This window comes from Rattus norvegicus, chromosome 14, assembly GCF_021556685.1.
Source record: "Rattus norvegicus strain SHRSP/BbbUtx chromosome 14, alternate assembly SHRSP_T2T, whole genome shotgun sequence".
Classification (NCBI taxonomy): Eukaryota; Metazoa; Chordata; class Mammalia; order Rodentia; family Muridae; genus Rattus; species Rattus norvegicus.
Genome location: NC_141547.1, coordinates 91,857,320 through 91,878,880, shown reverse-complemented (window position 1 = coordinate 91,878,880; position 21,561 = coordinate 91,857,320). Strand labels below are relative to the sequence as shown.

Below are 21,561 nucleotides of genomic sequence, written 5' to 3'. Positions count from 1 at the left end.
TCCAACCCTAGTTCCTGTTGCTTCTCTCTGGTACATCATGTTTACTAGCATTTCTATTCCCAGTTTAGGATGATGGAATTTATTAAAACTAGGGTTGTTTAGGAACCATACTACCATGGCATGGGTAACCACGTAGGTCAATAGTTGACTAACAGGTAGGTAGTGTGTACTATTCATATTCACTGAGCAGAGCGACAAGTGACCTCCTACATCATGAAGTGGAATGGTGAAATATTCCCTCACATTACTAAAAATTTTGTGCAATATTATTATTAGAAGTTTTGATTTAATATTTCCAAATTATGATTAGTCTGGGGACTTGAAACCACGGATAACAGGAAACTACCATATTTGTTAACTACCTCCTCCCGAGTCTCTTCTTTATCACCACCTTCACTTTCCTGTTGACTAAAAAATGTTGTCCTCTCAGGAGCCAAATATAGATGTCTCTTGAGAGGCAAAGCCAAAGCATGTCAAATATAGAAGCGAATGCTAGCAGCAAACCGTTGAACTAAGAACAGGATCCCCATTGGAGGAATTAGAGAAAGGATTGAAAGAGCTGAAGGGGCTTGTAGCACCATAAGAACAACAATACCAACCAACCAGAGCTCCCAGGGACTAAACCAGTACCCAAAGACTGTACATGGACTGACACATGGCTCCAGCTGCATGTGTAGCAGAAGATGGCCTTGTTGGACACCAGTGGAAGGAGAAAGAAGCCCTTGGTCCTGCCAAGGTTGGACTCCCCAGTGTAGTGGAATGTCAGGGAGGTGGGAAAGGGGGGTAATGGATGGGGTGGGGAACACCCTTATAGAAGAAGAGGAGGGACCGGGGATAGGGGGAATATGTCTGGGAAACCGAGAAAGGGAATAAATATAAATTAAAAAAATCTAATAAAAGAAAAAATTTTTTAAAAATTTAAATAAGAATGTTGTACTCATCCAAATTGATTAGCCAGGTCTGCTTGGGTTTATTTCTAGCTGACTATTCTGTTCTGTTGTTCTTGTCTGTCTTGGTGCCAAGGCTATGTCATTAAAACTGTGATAGTTTTGTACTATAATCTTAGACAGAGTGTTTAAGTTGTCTCTGTACAGGGTCCTAGCATCTGCAAGCAGATAGTTCACTGTGCTTCATTTCCAGTTTGGATGATTTTTTTTAATCAGTTGCTCTTGCTGGTACTTTTAATATTAGATTAAGTAGAATTAGAAGGAGAATGAAATCCTTCCCTTATGCAAGACCTTAGAAAGAAAGCTTTATCACCCCTCCCCATTGGTTATATTAGCTGTGGACTTTCCACAAATGACTTTCATTTTATTGAAGAAATACTTCTATAATTTCTGAAATATAAAAATCTGTATTTCAACATCTATGAATGAGTGTTGACCTTTACTAAATTTTCTTTTTTCATCTGTCAAGGTGATCATGTGATTTGCTTATTTTTCCACATATAAAAATCAGCAAGTAAATTCCTTGGATAAACCAACTAATCCATGGTGTGCATGGTGTACTACTTGGTCCAGGGTGTTTCCCTGAAGACTTCTGATATGCCTGTATAAGCAGAGATTGAAGCCAACGGTGCTAGTCTTATAATATTTATATTATATTAAAGAATTTTAAAAGCCCACGTTAAATTTCTGTGAGCATTTGTTAGAATTTAACCATGAAGCCATCTGGTCTCAGCCTTGTTGAAAGGTTTCTAGTTAGTACTCTAGTCTCCTTGATCCTTATCAGTCTCTTCATGTTTTCTGTTTCTTGTTGATTTCTTCTCAGCAGGCTTTAAATTCCATAGAATTGATCCATTTCACATTTATTTGCATGTAATTGTACATATTGGTCCTTTTTGGTCCTTCATGTTTCTGAGGCATCTCACATTTTAATACATGAGGTATATTTATAAGTTTAAGGAAACTTTCTCATTTTAACGATTATATAGAATGCTAACAACCAGAGGAACTTTTCTCCAACCTTTGGTGTACGTTCCACACCACTTACCAATGTGGTTTTCCTTGTATTTTCAAGAAAGTCCCTACTAAGAATCTAGATCACAGTTGGTATCTGATGAATAATTCTGGTATGAATTGTCAATCTAACAAATAAGAAATTAAATATGTTTAATCAAAATCTTTTGTATTTCCTGCAAAACACTAAACAACAAGGAGTTTTGTACAAATTTACCTGGGAATTTTTCTTTTAATATTACCTTAAGAGAATTTGCATTGACAAATCTGACAGAGTATGTGATTCTGTGTCTCTAAGATTCCAACTAGTAATCTACCAGGACTACAAGCTAAGAACACTGTAGTGTCTTAATTAGCTGATGTAATTTGTGGACGAGATAGTAAGTAGTTGCAACTGGTATATTCAGAGGGAAATCTGCTATTAGGACATGTAGATAAATCATGGTCTGTGCCTTCCCCAAAGCAGTTAGAAAATTTAAGCAACCTCCAAGTGGGCTTCAAAGCTTCTGTTATTTAACCAATCTCTGTAGTGAGGCTCTAGGCAAGAAAGAACTGCTCTGCCCCTAAGATTTCCCCAGTTCTATGGCTAACTCAGTGCATAGATAGCTAAAGGGAGAATAACATTTGTGTTTGGACAGTCATTGTCTGAAAGCTTTCATTTGCTATCTGATTTACAGAAATAAAATCTATATGCAGAGTGAAAATATCATATAGTGTGTATGATAAGATATATGATGCATGTATGTATACATAAACATGCATATGTGTATGTATACTATACACACATTTATATCTATACATATACATATCATAAACAAGATCAACAGATTTGCCAAAATATCATTCCCTGTCTGTTCCTGTTTATAAGTTAGCCAATCCTTTTGACTAGCAGATGTCATAACATAATTTTTAAAGTGGCTGAAAATAGTTAATCTTTCCCATAGAAAGAAGTTGTATTGATTTCTGTCTATGTAGGGAACTACACAATTCTAATACTCAGTAAATAGTTAAAGTAGAGAAGTATACGACAAACGTGTAAGAAGTTGGACCAATTCAAGACAAAAGCTATTTGAAGCTGCTACAAATATTTAGGTTATAACTTTCTTTTCCTTGGTGAGATAGGTCATGCAAGGGAAGTATCTATGTTTTCTTTTAGGAATTCAGTCTATAATATAACATATAAGTATTGTTCTTCGCTATACTTGATGATGATCCAAAACAACAATATGATTGACATCAGTTTTGAGGGAGCTAGAGGAAGCAATCTAAGAAGAAACATAGAGACAGGCTGAGACAGAGAAGGAGATAGAAGGAAGGATGGGAGTAGCACGAAGAATTCACATTTTTCAGTCTCAAAAAAAAAAACCACTGGGAAATAAAAGAATGATGATACCATCAAGACAAGAGATTTTAAACAAAGTCATGTGTCTTTGTATTAGAATGCAGCTCAATATGATACTGGTTCACGTGAAAATGGGGGAACAACATTGATGCATTTTTATCTTTAATATGTACTTTAATTCTTTCAATTAATTGGCATGAATGATAGCTGAGGATAGCTAATGAGCTGCAAATGTCCTGCTCCAGAATGGCAGGCAGGCAAACATGGCTTATCGTACTACCCAGAGAAGATAGAAGTTTATCTTCCTGGCTTTTCTCATAAACTCTGCTGTCTTTTTGAAATATCTCTGGCTCCATCTTCAGAGAAATAATGTATGTGCAGCCTTGAGAGAGAGGCAATCTGAGAAGGGAAAAGCCTGTTTATCAAAGCACTTTGCTCCCAGCCTTCCTCTTCAGTGCAGGCCAGAGCCCACACTGTCTGATTCCCAGGGAAACTTTATTTTGTAACCATGGCTTTAAAGGCCATAATAATTATTGTAAGCTAAGAATAAATTTTTATCTTAGATAAATGTATAATTTCTTTAGGAAAAAAACTTCTGGGGTTGGGGATTTAGCTCAGTGGTAGAGCGCTTGCCTAGGAAGCGCAAGGCCCTGGGTTCGGTCCCCAGCTCCGAAAAAAAGAACCAAAAAAAAAAAAAAAAACCAAAAAACAAAAAACTTCTACAGTGAGGGATATTGTTGAACACTGTACATTCTATCGGAGATTATCAAAATGCTTTAGAAGTGGTGGAAAACAAGCAAAGAGAGGTAGAATGGCTATATAGAAAGTTGAGGTATCTTATGGTAGCCATTAATCATCTTTGAAAGCCAAATCTGAAAGTATAGGAGTCTACTCCAATTTAGAACTACAAAACATTCTTCCCGGATCCTACACAAGACATTGGGTCCTGAAGATAGATTAGCCTGCTGGACAGCTGCAGCAATTCAGATAGAGAGCAGCAGCAAGGATGATGGCCAGGCTGGCTCGTACAGAAGTTTTGGCTGTCAGTCAGTATTTTGTACAGGTGTCACCTCTGTGAGAGTCTGGCTGACATCATGACAGGTTGCTGCATCCAACCAGTCCTGCAAATTGTATAGACTTCTGTCTCGAAGATTCTTGGGTTTTGAAACAAGGAGTAGGGCATTGTTCAAGGTCAAAGAATCAAGGAGAACACAAGTCTTGATTTTCTCTTCCCTTCATGAGGCCCACATTGAAAGAGATTTAAACTGTTTTACTCACAATTACAGGATAGCATGGCTTTTAGTGCTACCTCGTATAACAGTGCTGGAAATTTTTTATAGGATATCTTTAAAAAGCCATCTCATGATGATTCAGCAGCCACTCAGAAGCAAAATTGAAAGTGCCTGGATGTCTTACTATTTCCAATAACCAAAATTTAAATCTAAGTGAGTCAATACTTATATTATTCAGGTTTTCCTATAAAAAATAATTGAAACTCCTTAAGTGTTTAGCAATGGTCCAGGAAATGTAATGGAGCAAGTTCAGATTTAGAAAGCTATTAATTGAGCTCTTGATAAGGATTCAAATAAAAAAATGAATCAATTGCTTCTGGATATCAGCTCTCACATATATCTCCCTACTTACCAGCAGGCAGCAAGGAAAACCTAAAGGTCTCTCTCTGTCATCTTATCTCTCAGTTTATGGGGGAAATCTTTTAAGGGATAGTCATGAGTTCTTAGAGATAGCATGAGAGGATAGCTTTGCTTTTAATTCTTCCTCTGGATCATTAACTCCTGAGAATGTCACCACCGCAAAATGCCAATCACTGAACATAAAAAGAAAGAATTATTCACAAGATGTTTAGGTCACTTTTAGCTCTGATTTTTTTTCCCTGTAAAGCTGCCTTGAAAACATTCTCGTTCTATTTTAAAAATGTCTTTGCAGCCACAAAAGACTGTAGCACATGCCTACTGCTGGCTGCTGTGAAGGGAAATTCAAATTCTGGCAAACTGCTGCTTTCATCTGGTCCTTGAACAATGAGGCTACTTGGAAATTCTCATAACATCTTCGGGAAAAATAAGACATGTCCCCAAGTTTAGAAAATAAATTTAGCTTATTGCCTAAGCAAGTCTTGATATAGCCACTTACATCCCCAGAGAAAAGACAGATCCAGTGTCAACCCAACCTTCCTGAATTAAGATGACAGATCAAATGCCATGCCTCTCTGATGAAGCCAAGCCACAGTTCACATCTGCTTTCTCTGCATTTCCCTGTGATAAACAATAATGGAGCCTGACAATTTAAGACCACAACTAGGGTCAGAAGGAAAAATCAATTAAATTTCACAGTAGCATACTTCAGATTTATTTCATGGGATTCAGTTTTCCTGAAGTAACTTACTTTCTTTTGCAGTTGGATTCTCACTGAAATTATTGCCAGTTGACATAGCAAATCAAATGAGGAAAATTTCACAAAGCCCTGTCTCCATATGAATAGCTACAGGCAATCAACAGCTGCTAAGAAAGGAATCTACCTTCTCCAGGGATGAGATCCTTGATAGGTTTTCCAATTCCCAACTGTCAGCCCTAAAAGCATGCATGTAACTACAATAGCACATGTACTCAGCGGGATACATATGTGTATATATGTAAATATGTGTATCAAAAATAATTGGACAGTGAGTAGGGAAACATGAAAAGATGGAATTGGGGGCAAAATATGATGTAAATATAGTACTTGTGTATAAAATTCTTTAAAATGAAATTTAAAAATTATTCTCCTCCACTCAGTTTTACTCACTGTACACAAACATGTCCCACTGTAACCATATATTACTTTGATAATAGCCTAGCCTTCCTTGGATGGTAATAATAGCCGTGCTCCTCTCAGTCCACTCAGTCTGCATCTTTCATGTGGGAGAACCAAGTAATAGTTTAGGATACCCCTCTTCCACGCTCTCACAGAGAGCCTCCCACTGAGCTCATCTCACACTTGCAATTGCAGTCGCCACATCAGGATGCCCTGCTGGGATGGAAACTGGACAGGAAGGAGCAGGAAACAATGAAGGCTGAATGTGAGGTGAGCTCATTCCAGGAAAAAAAACAATACATTTAGTTCACCAAGTACTCAGTCTCCTTGTTGGGCCCTTTAAAGATTTGTTTTATATTTAATTTATACACATGAGGATATAGGCAGAGCTGAGTCAGAAGTCAGAAGTCAGAAGCATTCGATCACCGTAGAGTATTGTTATAAGTGGTTATGAACTGCCTAACCTGGGTACTGGGATTTGAACTCATGTCTTCTGCATGAGTATGTACACCTAAATGCTGAGTCATCTACCAATTGCCTTGTTTTAGTTTTGTTTATATCCTTGAAATTGATCATTGTATAAAATAGCCTATATGGTTTTAAAGATCCATACAAACCAGTATGTAATGGCTGGCTTTTTAATCCAATTGATTTCTCCTAAGAGATTTTGCAGTTTTTCAAATTCTCTTCAAGGGTTGTTCTAACACAACAGTTTCTTGTGTGATACACACACACACACACACACACACACACACACACATATATATATATATATATATATATATATATATATATATATATATATATATATATATATATATATTGAAGGCACCAACCAACACTGTCACCAGCTACTCTCTGGGCCTAGCAGTCTTGGTCTCCCACCTCCTTGACTAGCCCCATGCAGTGGTCACCCATCTTGTGGTTCTCTTGCTGCAGATTCCGCTCACATTCGCAGGCATCCCCCCACTGCGCTTAGCTGTCTCAAATCTCCATAACTGGTAAAATCAAAACTCTAGATGTTTGTAATTTATCAGTCAGATTTATAACAGTAAATTCTCACCCCACAAAATGTCCAAACAATAAACTCAAAGCCAATTGATACTGATATAAATTGCCCACCTAGATAAGACACATTATACTGAAATTATCCATCCCTTACAAGATATTCATAGCTACCTGTGACTACCTAAAGCCTTGTGGAATCTGGATCATCTTTCTCGTCCTCTATCTTCCTTCCTTCGTCTCTCTGTAACTCTCAATACTCATCTCTAAAATTCTCAGCCTGCCTTCCTTTTCCACGGCCCAACACAAGCTCTTGCCTTATCTTGTGCCTTCCTCCATCACCTTATAAACAGAAATTCACAGTTTCTAGTGTTAAAAATTCTGTCTTCTTGGAAATCACTCCATGTATCTATGATATTTTACAAGGTACTAATTTGATCCCAGTATCTGGGAGAAGCTACCAACACAATGCCCAGGTCCTAGAAGGGCCATATTTCCTACTTTATGCAAGTTCTCATGCAACTATCTCAACAAATGCAGAGTATAAAGGAAGCAGTGTCTTAGGTTGTTTTGAAGGTCTGATCAGTTCTTCATGCATAACTAGAAGCAAATTCTTCTCATTCTAATTCTAAATGGTTTAAAATTTGCCACTTCTTTGGGAAAGCAGGGCACTGGGAAGAACTGCCTTGATTGGAGTTCTAAAATACAGGGCATTAGCCCACTGCACACACATAAGATGGTATCTTGTGTTCCAAAAGGGGTTAGGCTCTCTGCTCTAGGGATGATGGTCCTTAAAGATTTAGACTGCCCAAAATTCCTCAATCAAACACTCACTCGGATAACACTGATGGGTATTGAAGCACCTCCAATGAAGTGGGTGAGGTCGGTTGGTTTTCTGATGTGGGAAATAATACCTTAATTTAAAAACAGCAACAAAAACAAGAACCCCTCTCAAGACAGGTCTTTGTAACCATCATTGTTGCTGGGGATGTCAAAAAAAAAAAAAAAGCCTACAAAGCTACTGTTATCAGCCTTAGATTTAGAAATTCCCAACATACAAAATCTGCTTTTTCCTCACAGGTATCAGAGTGACAAGACATGACATTAGGCACTTACCTAGAATCCTAAACTTGGCTCTATAGTTAAGGTAGCCAGGATGCTTACAAACTATAATACTTTATAATATGTTGAAGACTATTGACCTGGGTCTAATAATCCTAGACAGTGTACAAAAACCACCCTGTGATCTTCTTAAGCCCCTAAGTCAGCCTTCCAGACATACCTTATAGTATATATATATATATATATATATATATATATATATATATATATATCATTTGCTTTTACCTCTTTTACAAGTCCATACCTGCTTTCTTAGGAGGTTCTTCTCTCCTGAATGTTCCTTTCTATTTATCCCTGTGTTTAAGATCTACATGTTAGATATCTATTAGTAAGTGTCACTCTGTTAAAAATGAATTTAATCTATCCATTATTTTGTATGCAGCTGATAAAAGTCCTTTGTTATATAATATATATTTGATTATTTTACTCATGGTATAGTAACAGGGTTACATGTAGACTAAAAAGTTCCAGATCCTTGGAAACTGTAAATGAAAAGAAATCTTGCCTCTCTAAATTTACTTTTTGGCACGTATTGGATCATACAAAAAGAAAGTAATTATCTGAGCTATGCATTTATGTGCATTTAGCTTTCATAGTCACCTACTGGATGGCAGCAGCACCACTCCATTTGTGCCGTACTATCAGCAGCTGTTTTCAGAGATTGCCACATGTGGTCTAAGGAGAGATGCTGGGCTACCTTGCCTGATAATCATTACCTTAGTGCTAGTGTGGAAAAAAGCTACATGAACAGAGGTGCTAAAAACCTAGACCCTATAGGCTCTGCCACGATCCTATCCTGGATTCCTCTTTTAACAGTCATCAGAGAACTCTAAACATCATCAACTTCTGCTATATTATGGGGGTCATGACGGTACTTTACCGTCATGGATTTCCAATAGGGACCCTGTAGTTGATAGCAACAAGAACACTACAGAGAAATGGAGCTGAGGTCCTGCTCATAGTTCCTCAAGCCAGCAGTCAGAATCACCACTGAGTTTGCGACCCCAGAGCCAAGGCTGTACCTTTCGGTCTTACTGAGTTCTTTAGTTTTCATAGACTAAAATTCAGTCTCCATTTTCAGTGACACTGAAGCAGGCATTTTTCCTCTGCTCCCTGATGAAGAAGACACGATCATCATAGCGTGGGGCCAATTCTGATTGTTACATCCTGGAACACAGCAGGAAGAGAGGGCTTGCTTCTGTTGACTTGTAGCCCTTGATAGCCTGAACTGTCCGCAACTCATCAAGATGAACTAACCACACTAATTAGAAACAGCAGCCCAGTCTGCTACCATCTGTGTGGCTCATGATGTCATGGGACAAAGAACTCAGGCCATGAGTGGGCTTATTAGTGATCATTAGCATATGTGCCTGCAGCTGTGTACCTGCTTTGGCTGGACATGCCATTGGCCAGTATTTCTCTCTATATAGCTAGGATATCAAAGGCCTCACAGAATCTTCTCTGCCCTAAACCTGAGCAGGCACATGAGCTATCACAGATTTTTTTCCCTGCCATTATACTTCAAATAACTCTCACAAATCTTTCCCCCATTTCATACATGTTATTTGTGGGGCAGTGGACCATGCCACCTGACAGAAAACTGGTAAAGTCAAGCAGATTCAGGAACCCCAGAAATTCTCATAATTAAGAATGTCAGGTGTTTAAATCTACTCTAGAGCAGGTTCCTGTCCTGGAACAGATGACCACTATACCCCATTGAGAGGACTGTGACAATCAGTATGTAGGGACAGCACCTCAAGTCCTTCCACATGCAGATGAAGCATCCCTAACATCTCTGACTGAGCCAATAGAAAGTATCTGCCTCTAGATCCCACCCCATCCCTAAATGTTTATAATGTGCTATCCACAAGCAAAAAAGTACAGTTATTTCATCAAAGATTGTCTGAGAGTGCCTGTCTTCTTGAGCTGTAACCTTTCAGGGAAGAGTTTTCTCTCCTGAAGCTGTCATCTTTGGACCTTAACCTGGCTGAACCAGCCGGGTACATGTCCTTAACTGTAGTCACTTTCTACTCAGTAGCTCTGACTTTGGCACACAGCTGGCTGCTGTGTCTGGCCTCTGTTCACCAACTCCGAGGCAGCAGTGGCAGCAGAAGAGGCCTGGCAGCCTGCCTTGCTCCTGAGTTCCTTTAGAGTGCTGTAACACTTTGGTAGTGCTGGCCATCCCCGAGCCCCTCAAAACTATTCGCTCCAGCTGGGAAAAGGATTCTCCTCCAGCTGCCTGCCACCCAGTACACAGAGCTATGTAGACCAGCAGTTATTCAGAGACTATAAACCTTTCTTGCTCAGAGTGCTTCCTAGACCAACCATCTTGGTCTTTCCCTGGAGCTTATTAGCAGTAGACACCCAGGGTCCAGTCAGAGTATTGGGGCAGAATCTACATTGTAAGGAAAACACCAGTTGATTCATGCTTATGCCAGAAACATGCCAATTTCTCTAAGACACAAACATTGTATCATTTTTTCTTTATATCTAATGGTCTTAATATAATTCCCAGTGTAAGTAACTGTTACAGGTTAAATGGCTATCCTCCCACCTAAAAAGTCATAAAACAAATTTTTAATACCTCATATCTCAGCCATTACCTCATTTGAAAGCATGGTCAATGTAGACGTAATTCATTAAGGTACAATCCCACTGTACCAGGGTGTATCCCTAATGCATGATGCTCAAGAAATGTGCTCATAGAATGGGACACAGTGGAGGGACATCATGTGAACATGTAGGTAGGGTTTTGGAGGATTAGGGAGCTGCTGCTGTAGGGCAGGGAGCACTATTAATTCCCAGCAAGTCCCTCAAGACTTGGAGAGCCAGGAAACAAGCTCTTGAAAGCCTCCGGAGGAACATATCCTGGCCATGCCTTGACTTTAGATTCTCAGACTTCAGAACTGTGATAGACAAATGGATGGATGGGTCAATGATTGATAGATAGATAGATAGATAGATAGATAGATAGATAGATAGATAGATAGATAGATAGATAGATGTCTCTGTTCTACCAGCCTATGTTATTTTGTTAAAGCAGTCAGCCTGTGGGTATTGACTCCACGGGTCTGAAAAAGTCATCACTTACATTTATCTTCTTAGAAGTACTGTTGCTTTATAAATTTATAGAAGAGAATATGAAAATCTACTTACCAACTAAAAGCATAGAAGAGGGGAAGGAGGATTCAGGAGATTTCTTTCTGTTGTGTGTTCTCACAGATGTTTTCTTCAACGTGGAGTGTCAGGTGGCTTCTTTTTGGGACACTTTGTGGCTGTAATCTAACCTTTTGAGAACTGTTTTTGTGTTCTGTCTACATTTTCCAGATTCTCATAATGGTACATTTTCTCTAATAGAGTCATACCTATAAGAAGAATGAAACAGAAAGTTGTCATTTCAGTGATGGGTAAAGTGGAGAACCAAGTTATTCTGACATGGAAGAACATGTAAACACTTACATACCCCGCTTAGAGCAGGCGTCCTTGATTGCTCTTTCATGGTGGCTCTAGACCTAATCTGTTATTTATGTCCTTTTAAAAATGAGTGTAGTTTTCCATTTAAAATGTGTCTGTGACACTTTGGCATTGGACTGGAAACTTTGAAATCATAAAAATGAATTCATACAGCAAATCTCAAACAGGTAACTTACACCCACTGTGGCATGAAGTATTAAAGTTTGGCAAAGATAAGCCAATTGACTAGGGTCTCTGAGCAAATATCAACACTTCTTTGCTCAGTTTTTATTTCTGTCCCCTATGCCTAACAACTATCTTAACATTTGTCCACTCAAGTTCTAACACCAATTTTGTACAGAGAAAATATCCAATAAAAAAGAGATTGGTGAAAATCGGAGGTAATAGAAGAGAAAGGCACCCAGGGGGTAAGATGATAGCCACCAGCAGTTGTAGCTTTCAGAGTATTGTTTCGAGCACTTTAGCCAGGGGCAGTGGAACTTCAACAGGATGGTCAGAGAAGGTGTTGCAGAATCTGTGGCTGCCAGGCATCAAAGAGGAAGCTGCCCTCTACTAGCCAGAGGTACAAGAGTACTATAGGTAAAAGGGAAAAAAGAAAACAATGCTTGAAAGTGCCCAAGCCTGCCAGTATTTTAACTCTTCTGCACCTGTTTCCTCCAGCATGAAAGCTGGACCCTGTGATTTTTAAGAGGCTCCAATGATATGCAGGCTCTTAAATTAGTAGATAAGGCAGGCCCATGATGTCTTTCTCAGAGGCGTTCAGAGGCCCTCCAGAACAGCTAGCTGTTCCTGTTTCTTTAGAGTTCTACCAGGGAAGCCTGCCTAAAGGACCAGACTCTAGGAAAATAGTAGGTCCTGCAAAATCACTACTCAACAGCTGGCCTTACAGGGCCACACCAGCACATGTCAACAGCCCCTACTCTAGCTATCCCCTCTATGAAAAGGACCTTAATCAAGCCTTGTCTATATAACCTAACCTTAGACTGACTCATGTATATTATAATCTTGTACTCAAAGATCTCAAGGATACAACTCCCTAAACACTCAGTTCATTGAATTGTGTTGCCTGGCTTCATTAAGCTTAGCCACAGGCTATATTTACATGGTTCCATTATCTGCCTGTTGTTTCAAATGACCTAACAGTTGCCTTAAGATTTGATATGTTCCATAACCTAAATGAGCAAAAGAAAGCAGGACTTATTACCATGAATATAAATTATCGTCTGTTCAATTTCCTGCCAACAGACTCGACTGTAATAGTAAAAGGTCTAAAACACCATTATGCTTTCTTTCCTCATTCATAGTCTAAAATATGTTCTGGGAGGGGACATGTGCTGGCTTAGGGATCCTTAGGTATGATGCTTAATAGGTATAAACTGACCCCAAAGCCTTAATAATGAAGAAACAGTAGACATTTCACTCTAAAGGAAAAAATGCAATTGGTGATAAATTTAAATCAAACCAACTTGAGAACAGAGTTAAATCCAATAAAAACAATGGACCTCTGTGAACAGTAGAATATGAAGTATTTTATGTACCTAGATCTATGAGGAGCTGGACACATTGACCCTAAAAGCATTGTCCTTGGGCTCCCACCTTTTACAGCAGAACTCAACATTTTAAAATTTTCTCCCCTTTAAAACGCATTTCGTTCTCTGTGTAAGATTGTCCTATTTATATATTCAGTTACATTTTTTACGAAACTTGTTTTCCTGGCACAAAGACATAAACTATTGAGGCAGAAAGATACTTTCAAGCAAAACGGCAAAAAGTAGCATGAATCAAAATCGTGTTGAATGTTTGAGGTCTTTTGTCTATGGCACTTCAAACAGTATTTTTCTTCATGGGCTATATTTAAGTTTGTCAGCAGGGAAACTCTCATAATACTAGGTATCATTGGGTTTGCTGGGTAATCAACAACTTCGGCAGTGCCAAAATTGATGTCCTCAGGCACTTCCTCATGTGACCAGATGCTCCAAGCAACCTTTCTCCAAGTCAGTGGAGTCTGTTTGGCTTGTCATATTTAGACTCCCTCTCCAGGGAATATGCTGCTTGTCTGGTATATTGGATCTCCCCTTCTGAGCCACAGTGTCCTAAACTGACACAGGGAGGTGTCTCTGTGAACAAATGCCTGGTTCCCCTTCATGCTTTCCTTGGGTACACATTGCTACTCCTTTCACATATCAGGTGAGAATTCACTGCCTTCTGTATATGCTTGCTCGATCATAAACAGGTGTAAGGCCTTTCTTCACCTACATTTCCCTTCCTTACAGATTTTCTTCCATTTCCCTCATCTTCATTCTCAGAATGCGGAATGCTTTCTGGTACTTTCTATAGTTGCCATCTTTTACTGTTTTTCTCTTCATTGTAAAACTCAAATTGTTATTAAAAACTACAAGTACGGTAAAGCCTATAAGATAGTTCCTCATTTTCTAACTTGCCAGATAAACCTAAACAATGCTACTAAATAGCTACAATATGGAGGCCTGAGACTGTCTGCAGAGTAGGAGCTCTAGATGGGACACCCCAATTTGATCTCAACTCTGAAGTTCTCTAGACCAAGGCATTTGCATAGAGACTTGAGCCAACATTCATCTCAGTGATCTCTGGAACCCATGAAATGATACAAAGCAAACTTCGGTCTTGTAGATCATACAAATTGCTATTATATTCTACACACTACACAAATGGATACCCTCAAAATTACATACACCAAAGGAATAGCTATACTATAAAGTTCTGTGTATCAGCTTCAACATTCTATGGCTTAAATGGTATAAGAGTGAATTACTTCTACAGGGAGTGAAGTAGGGCACATGGAAGGTGTTAAAATATGGAATAAGAAGAGTGTAGATAATGTAATTATGCTGTGCCCACATATAAAATGTTCATAAAAGTTAAAAAGTTAAGTGTAAAAAGCACTTAAGAAATTCTATATTAACCTAGTTTCTAAATATTCATGTGAAAATCACTTGTAGTCATAAAACTAGAGTTTTATGATGAGTTTGAATCTTACAATTTTATACAATTCCATTCCCCTCCAAGAAAACACCTTATAAACACAGTACACATTCTGTTACCTGAGCTCCCAACCAAGACATGTAATTAAGACTTAAACTTATATTTCTACACTGTTGTTTACAAGTCTAGAGACTGAGACCAGTGATTAATGTTTTGAGTTAATAGCTTGGAGGACAGAGACAGCTGTCAACTTTTAACAATTGCTTTCTAGAATAAAATGCCTTACCTGGGGACAATAACTAATGAATGTCACATTCATTCCTGTGCCTTTCTCCACCTGAACTGTGTAGCTGCCTATGGGTATATGACATTTTAAGTCAGCTTTGCCTCTCTAAACTAGAAAGAAAGGAAGAAAGAGAGAGAGAAAGGAAGATGGAAAACCTCCAGGAAATAGATATAAATCTGATCATAAATTTGATACTTAACTATTGTTTTGTTTATTTCCAAAATAATTAATTCATATAGAATTCAATATATCAATATCAAGTAACCCATTAATAAATTCACCAAGTGCCTAAAAATGTATACACATAACCTCAACCTGCTGTAAGATAGCACACAACCCTGAAAATGTGGTGGTCAGATGTCTGATCTCTAAGGGATACAATCCAATCCTGCATAAAATGCACCCTCAACCTACCCCATGCTCCCCCCATTAGACCCTTACAGTAGTTTTGAGAAAATATCACAGTTGCTTTTTAGACAGAAAGTCCTGACGGTAAAAAGTAATGGCATGTGTATCAGGGCCTGGGGTGTGACCAAACGGTTGTAATTTAGGTATCTTCAATGAGGCATATCCAAGTCCAAAATGCTTCACAGCCAGCTGGGATGTCCTGAATGAATGACATTCTGGATACATTTTTAGTTGCATTTGCCTCATCAGTGAAATGGGGGTGGGGAGGCAATATAAAATACGAGACTTTTGGAAGAACTAAATCAAGAAGCGCCGAATGTAAAACTTTTCAGAAGAGTGTGTGTGTGTGTGTGTGTGTGTGTGTGTGTGTGTGTGTGTGTGTGTGTGTGTGTGTGTGTGTGAGAGAGAGAGAGAGAGAGAGAGAGAGAGAGCCTGTCTGTCTGTCTACCTGTGTCTGCATCTGTGTCTGCATCTGCCTGTGTCTGTGTCTGTCTCTGTCTCTGTCTCTCTGTATGTGCATTGGTACATGTGCCCATGTCCATATACGCATACAGTGCATGGTGATCATTATCTGTGATGCTTGGGTCCTCTGGGAAGACATATAACAAGTCATAGGCCATATGCTCTAGTGGTCTCTGTCCAGACTCCTCTCTAAATGCCTTTTCTCGCCTCTGTGGAATTTTTCATACTCACACTCACTGTCATCTCGTTCCTTCCCTAGGGCCTCTAATCACCAGCTATTCTTCATTTGACACCAGTCTTGTATTTGGGCTTCCCAACGGAATAGGAGCACACTGCTGAGGAAAAGTTCCATTTTACATATACACAATAAAGTCACAGGTTCTCAAAATCCAGACCAAGGGGGCATGCATCTCAGATGTGTCCATCACCTGTGGGAAACAACCATGGTCTAGCCCATCATCTTCTCCCAGAGACATTATGCAATTTGAATTTTGGAGAGTGAATAGCAACATAGCATGACTTGGGTGTATCTCAAGGAAGAACGCTTGCCTATATAACGCAGGTCCTATGTAGATCTGGTCATCAGCACTGAAATAGAAATGCAAATATATTAAACTATCCCCACCTTACTGTATAACTATAATTGACATAGTAGGAGTTGAATTACAATTGACCAGAAGACCAGCTGTTATACTTCGTGGGTAGTTTAATGATTAATTTTGATTCTGAAATTTATTTGCACCTTTCTGAACAATTTCTGAAGACTTTGAAATAGTCCTGGACTATTTACCCATTGTCCAGAGCTAAATAGAGGGCCAATTCTCGTGATAAATAACTTACACCAAATGAAAGTCGGCATCCTATTCTCTCATAGTAAAGTTTTGATAATATTTTTTAAGTTAAGTTCAATGAAGCAATGATTTAATTGAAGAAACCAGATTATATTCTGGCCTAAGTTCCTTGTGGCCTTGTACACAGGTATATTCAGTCGCCAGAGCTCACACTACATGTCAGTACCTTACAGATGATGTCTTCCTCACCAATTATCCCAGAAATACTCCATGATGACCCATAACACTGGTGCTGTCATGACCTTTGTTTTCTTCTTGCCCTATATTTCCATATAAATATGTACACTGAAACCTCAATAAACATTTCCAACAATCTATAGCCCCATGGAGCATTCAGGAATTTACTGAGCAAAGGACTCTAAGACCTCAGCCACTTATATTCAGTAAGGTTGTATTGGGGTCCAGCAATTTGTATCTTTAACAAGGACATCAAATAATCTTCAAGCTAGTAATCTTGATAAACACTGCCTATCAGGTTATGCTACAAGAGCAAAGGGACCACTTATGATTTGTCTAAAGAGGTGTTTTCTCTGTTACATACAGAACAGCAGAAAGAATTCTTACTGAGAAATAAAGAGGCCAGTCCTCAGGTCAAGGACAAGGTAAATATTATCAGCTTCTGCAGAATTCTAGAAAGAAAAATAGAGTATATATTATATTATTTTCCTTTTATTGTTCAACACAATTCTCACTTAGGTAAGTCGTTACAACTCATTTTCTTCATGAGATTCTGTAATGTTGAGTCATCCTGATTAATTTTTCTATGACTAATGATTTCACTTTTAGTTTTACAAAATATTGTTTTTGTATCATTCTGTCTATACTTTTCTGTTCTATGCATAGCAAAATTTCCTAGCCAGTAATATGGGATTTATTTATTTTTTTTGAGTCTATAATTATATCACCTCATCCTTTTCTTTCCTTCCTTCTAGCTCTCCCATTTCCCATACACCTCTCCTTTCTTTCAAATTCATAGCCTATTTTTCATTAATTGATGTTACAGTCATATTTTTTCAATGTAACCTACTCAGTCTGTATAATGTCATTTGTATGTATGTTTTTCATGCTGACCACTTGATACTACATAATCAACTGCTATGTTCTTCCTGGAGAACACGATTTCTCCTACTCTCAGCATTCTTTAGTTTCTGTGATTCTTTGTGTATAACTGAGTCCTCACTGACTTCCTTCCATCTACTCTGGTGACTCTATTGCTATTATCTTTGTTCCTGTCCTGTTTAGGCAGCCATATCAGTGAGACTTGATGAGTATGACTTCTGACATTACTAGGAGACACAGTCCCACAGCAAACTCCCTGATGCTCTGACTCTAAAGATACGGCTACTCCCTCTTCCTCAATATTCCCTGAGCCCTCAGTTCAGGAGAACTGCAGATATATACCTTGGAACTACACTCTGCATTTTGGTTAAAGCTATGGTTTTCTGTGATCGTCTCCACCTGTTTCAAAAAGAAAGTTCCTTGATAAAGGATGAGGACTACACTTATCTGTGGGTATGGTGACAAATGTTTGGAATATAGTCACAGATTGTGCTGGTGATTGTGGCCTTGGTGATTCTTAAAGAATTTTTGCATTTCCATTAACACTGTGATTGCTGAGTTTTGTCATGTTAACACTGGGTTGGTGATCTAGTTCAAAACACTTACCTCTGTTTATTCTGTGTGACCTTATTTTGGGACTGGAAAACCATTTTTGGAAAGTTGGAATACCTTCAATTCCTTCTGCTATTATAAGGCACCTGCATATTCAGGATCTGTGGATGTGGCATATGCCCTTCCTCATGGTCTTTACCTCCCAATCCCTACTCATCTTACACATTTTAGTATGACAATATCCTACTCTCAAATTAGATACCCTGTTTTGTCATTTCCAGAGGATACTGAAACCAAAGTGCCTACTTGACATACTGGTACAGTTTTCTTCTTATCCACTAACCTATGTGGAGGGAACGTGCATTATATGGATGTGTTGACAGACCTGGCACAGAATAGTCAGTCACCACTGAATGGTTGTCAATAAAACAGAAAAAAAAATTAATGATGGATTCAGGTTTCACAACTCTGGCTATGACTCTGACAATGACAATTTTCTGTCATCCTCTGGATTTCTTCTACCCTTCAGAGGTTACATCACTGAGGCTTCAACATACATTTCAGCAGAAATAAGTTTCTGAGAAAATATCCGCTGATCTGTGTAGAGATGCTGGGGAATAAGATCCATGGAAGAAATCACCTTTAACACAAGAGAACTCTCGACTTTTACAGGCATCAGATCAGTGTTTGGAAGATTCAGAAATACTGGAATAACGTCAATGGAAGCAATCTTCACTATTAATGGAACATAGAAAAATGTCAATGAAAAAGCATCAATAAAACCTTATTTTTGCTGTTTTAAGCACATGTAGAAAACATCCTTTTTGATGTTTAAATTGTTAATTTGTGTTCACATGACATTCTCACATTGATCTTTTGCTACAAATATTCATAAGAGAATAAAAATGAAAAGATATGGGGAAGATACACATGCCAGAGGAAGACCAGAAAGCAATATAGACTACCAGAGCGGAACAATGGCAGGGGTTGAGTTACATGAGTTTCTAGAGAATCTTTATTCCTCAGTCCACTGTCTCAAGTATTCTCCATTGCAAGCAAAAATGCACATGCTAAGTGAGGATGGGCAGAGGTGGAGGATTTTAAAAGATCTCTAAGACTCTTTCCTAGTCTCATATCTCAGCCCTTTTGAGTGAAAAAACTGAAACAATTCATATTCATCTTATGCACTAGATTCGGGGAAGGGTAGCCTGAAATGTGGCAAAGGGAAGAATAATTGTGGACATTATAAATAATCTTCAAGATTTACAATTGTAAATACCTTGAGTTTTGTCCATGTCAATTCCCTTGGAAAGACACAGTCTTGTGAATACATATCAATGACTCTGGGAAACGTCTTTAATTTTGAGGGTGACATCCTAAGACAAAACTAAAACTACTTCGAGCATAATATTTAAAACATCACAGCTATCAATGAGCAACGGAATAAAAAAGTAAATATCTCATGTCATTATACTATAAACATTCCTCACACTATAATTTATATTTGAAGTTGAAAATATTTGAAGACTTTCTTATCATGATTAAAGAAGTCAAGCAATAAAAAAGCACTGTATGAAAACTTGCCTTGTTTCATAAGGAAGATATTTTCTTATAATGACTTCTGACAAAATTAACTAATGTCTCGGCTAGTGCATTAAGGAATAATGTGGTTCTCACCATGATCCTTTCTAACCAGGATAAAACTCTTCATGTGACTTTCCCTGCAGGGAGATAATTTACTGGCTAAAAGATGTGTGCAGCTCTATTTTTCTTCTTTTCCTAATAATTAATTTTTCTATTCCCTCACCAAAAAAAAAATCAATGGTATCTTACTACATTTAATCTTAAATAGGAAAAAAAGAACAAATTTCTTTACTGCTAGGCCCCAGTACAACAGGTCTCAGGACTTCCTCCAGTCTTATAGCACCCCATGGCCAACTGTGAAGAGTAATAAATGTCACAATATCCACCTGGTACTTCTGGATCCTAAGTAGGATGATAGAAGCAGAAGCTACAAAACAAGACCCAAGACTATGTTCCCTATAACACTCAGTGAGCAATCTATCAAACATATATCAAAATAGAAAATATTGAGAGTTCAAGAAATGGAATTAGAAAATATCATCCTGAGTGAAGGAACCTAGAAAGACATGTATAGTATATACCCACTTACTTATGGATATTGACCATAATATTTAGGATAAACTTGCTGTAATCCACAGCCCCAAAGAAGCTATGTAACAAGGAGGAAGGGTGGGAGGGCTAATCTCACTGAGAGAAGGGAATAAATTAGATATGAGGGTGGATGGAGGGAAGGGATTAGGTTGGGAAGGGTTGGAAATGAGAATAGAAGTGGGAGAGAGGATGTTGTCCTGCCTACAAGATGTGCAGGGATAAAGAGGGAGCAGAAATTGAGAGAATGGCCAACCAATGACTGCCCCAACTTGAGACCATCCCATGAGAGAAAGCTAACCCCTGCCACCTTTAATGATATTCTTCTATACTTTCTGTGGTGGTTTGAATATGCTTGGTTCATAGGAAGTGGTACTATTAGAAAGTATGGCCTTGTTGAAGGAAGTATGTCATTGTGGGAATGGGCTTTTTCCATACCCTGTACGGAAGAGAAAGTCTTCCAGAGGCCTTCAGATCTTGATTTAGAACTCTCAGTTCCTCCAGCATCATGCCTGCCCTGGATGCTGCCATGCCCCTGCCTTGATGATAATGGAGTGAACCTCTGAATCTGTAAAACAGCCCCAATTAAATTTTGTCCTTTATAAGAGTTGCCTTGGTCCTGGTTTCTCTTCACAGTAATGGAAACCCTAAGATACTAAGACACTTGTCAAAAGAAACCTAGCATAGCTATCCTCTTTGAAGCTTCATCCAGCAACTGATGAAAAGACATGCAGAGACCCACAAACAAACATTAGACAGAGTTTGGGAAAAGAAGGAAGGATGGAAGGACCCAGAGAGGTCAAGGACACCACAGAAAAACCTAAAGAATCAACAAAGTTGGACACATAGAGACTCACAAAAACTGAACCACCAAAGAGCATTCATGTGCTAGACCTAGGCACCTGACACACATTTTACAGATGTTCTTCATGTAGGACCCCTAATTCATGGGGGTCCTCCAACAACTAGAACACAGGCTGTGTCTGAGTCTGCTCCCTGCCTTTGGCTATTTTTTCCTTACTGAACTTCCTTGTCTAGCCTCAATAGAAGATGTGCCTAGTCCTACTACAACTTGATATGCCATATTGGGTTGATACCCAT

At 38.6% G+C, this 21,561-nt stretch overlaps 1 protein-coding gene across 9 annotated transcripts in view; it reads left to right on the top strand.

Moving 5' to 3' along the window:
* Positions 1–441: 441 nt before the first annotated feature.
* The window catches only part of LOC148001455 (uncharacterized), a 60,696-nt gene continuing 39,576 nt past the window's right edge, over positions 442–21,561 (top strand). For 4 of the 9 annotated variants that reach the window (XR_015637141.1, XM_087584586.1, XM_087584582.1 and 1 more), the window contains exon 1: positions 480–736. The gene's annotated coding sequence lies outside the window, so the exon portion shown is untranslated. Of the gene's footprint in view, positions 737–6,303; positions 6,379–17,220; positions 17,280–21,561 lie in introns of all 9 variants that reach the window. The other 5 variants (XM_087584583.1, XM_087584585.1, XM_087584589.1 and 2 more) reach the window with 4 other exon arrangements.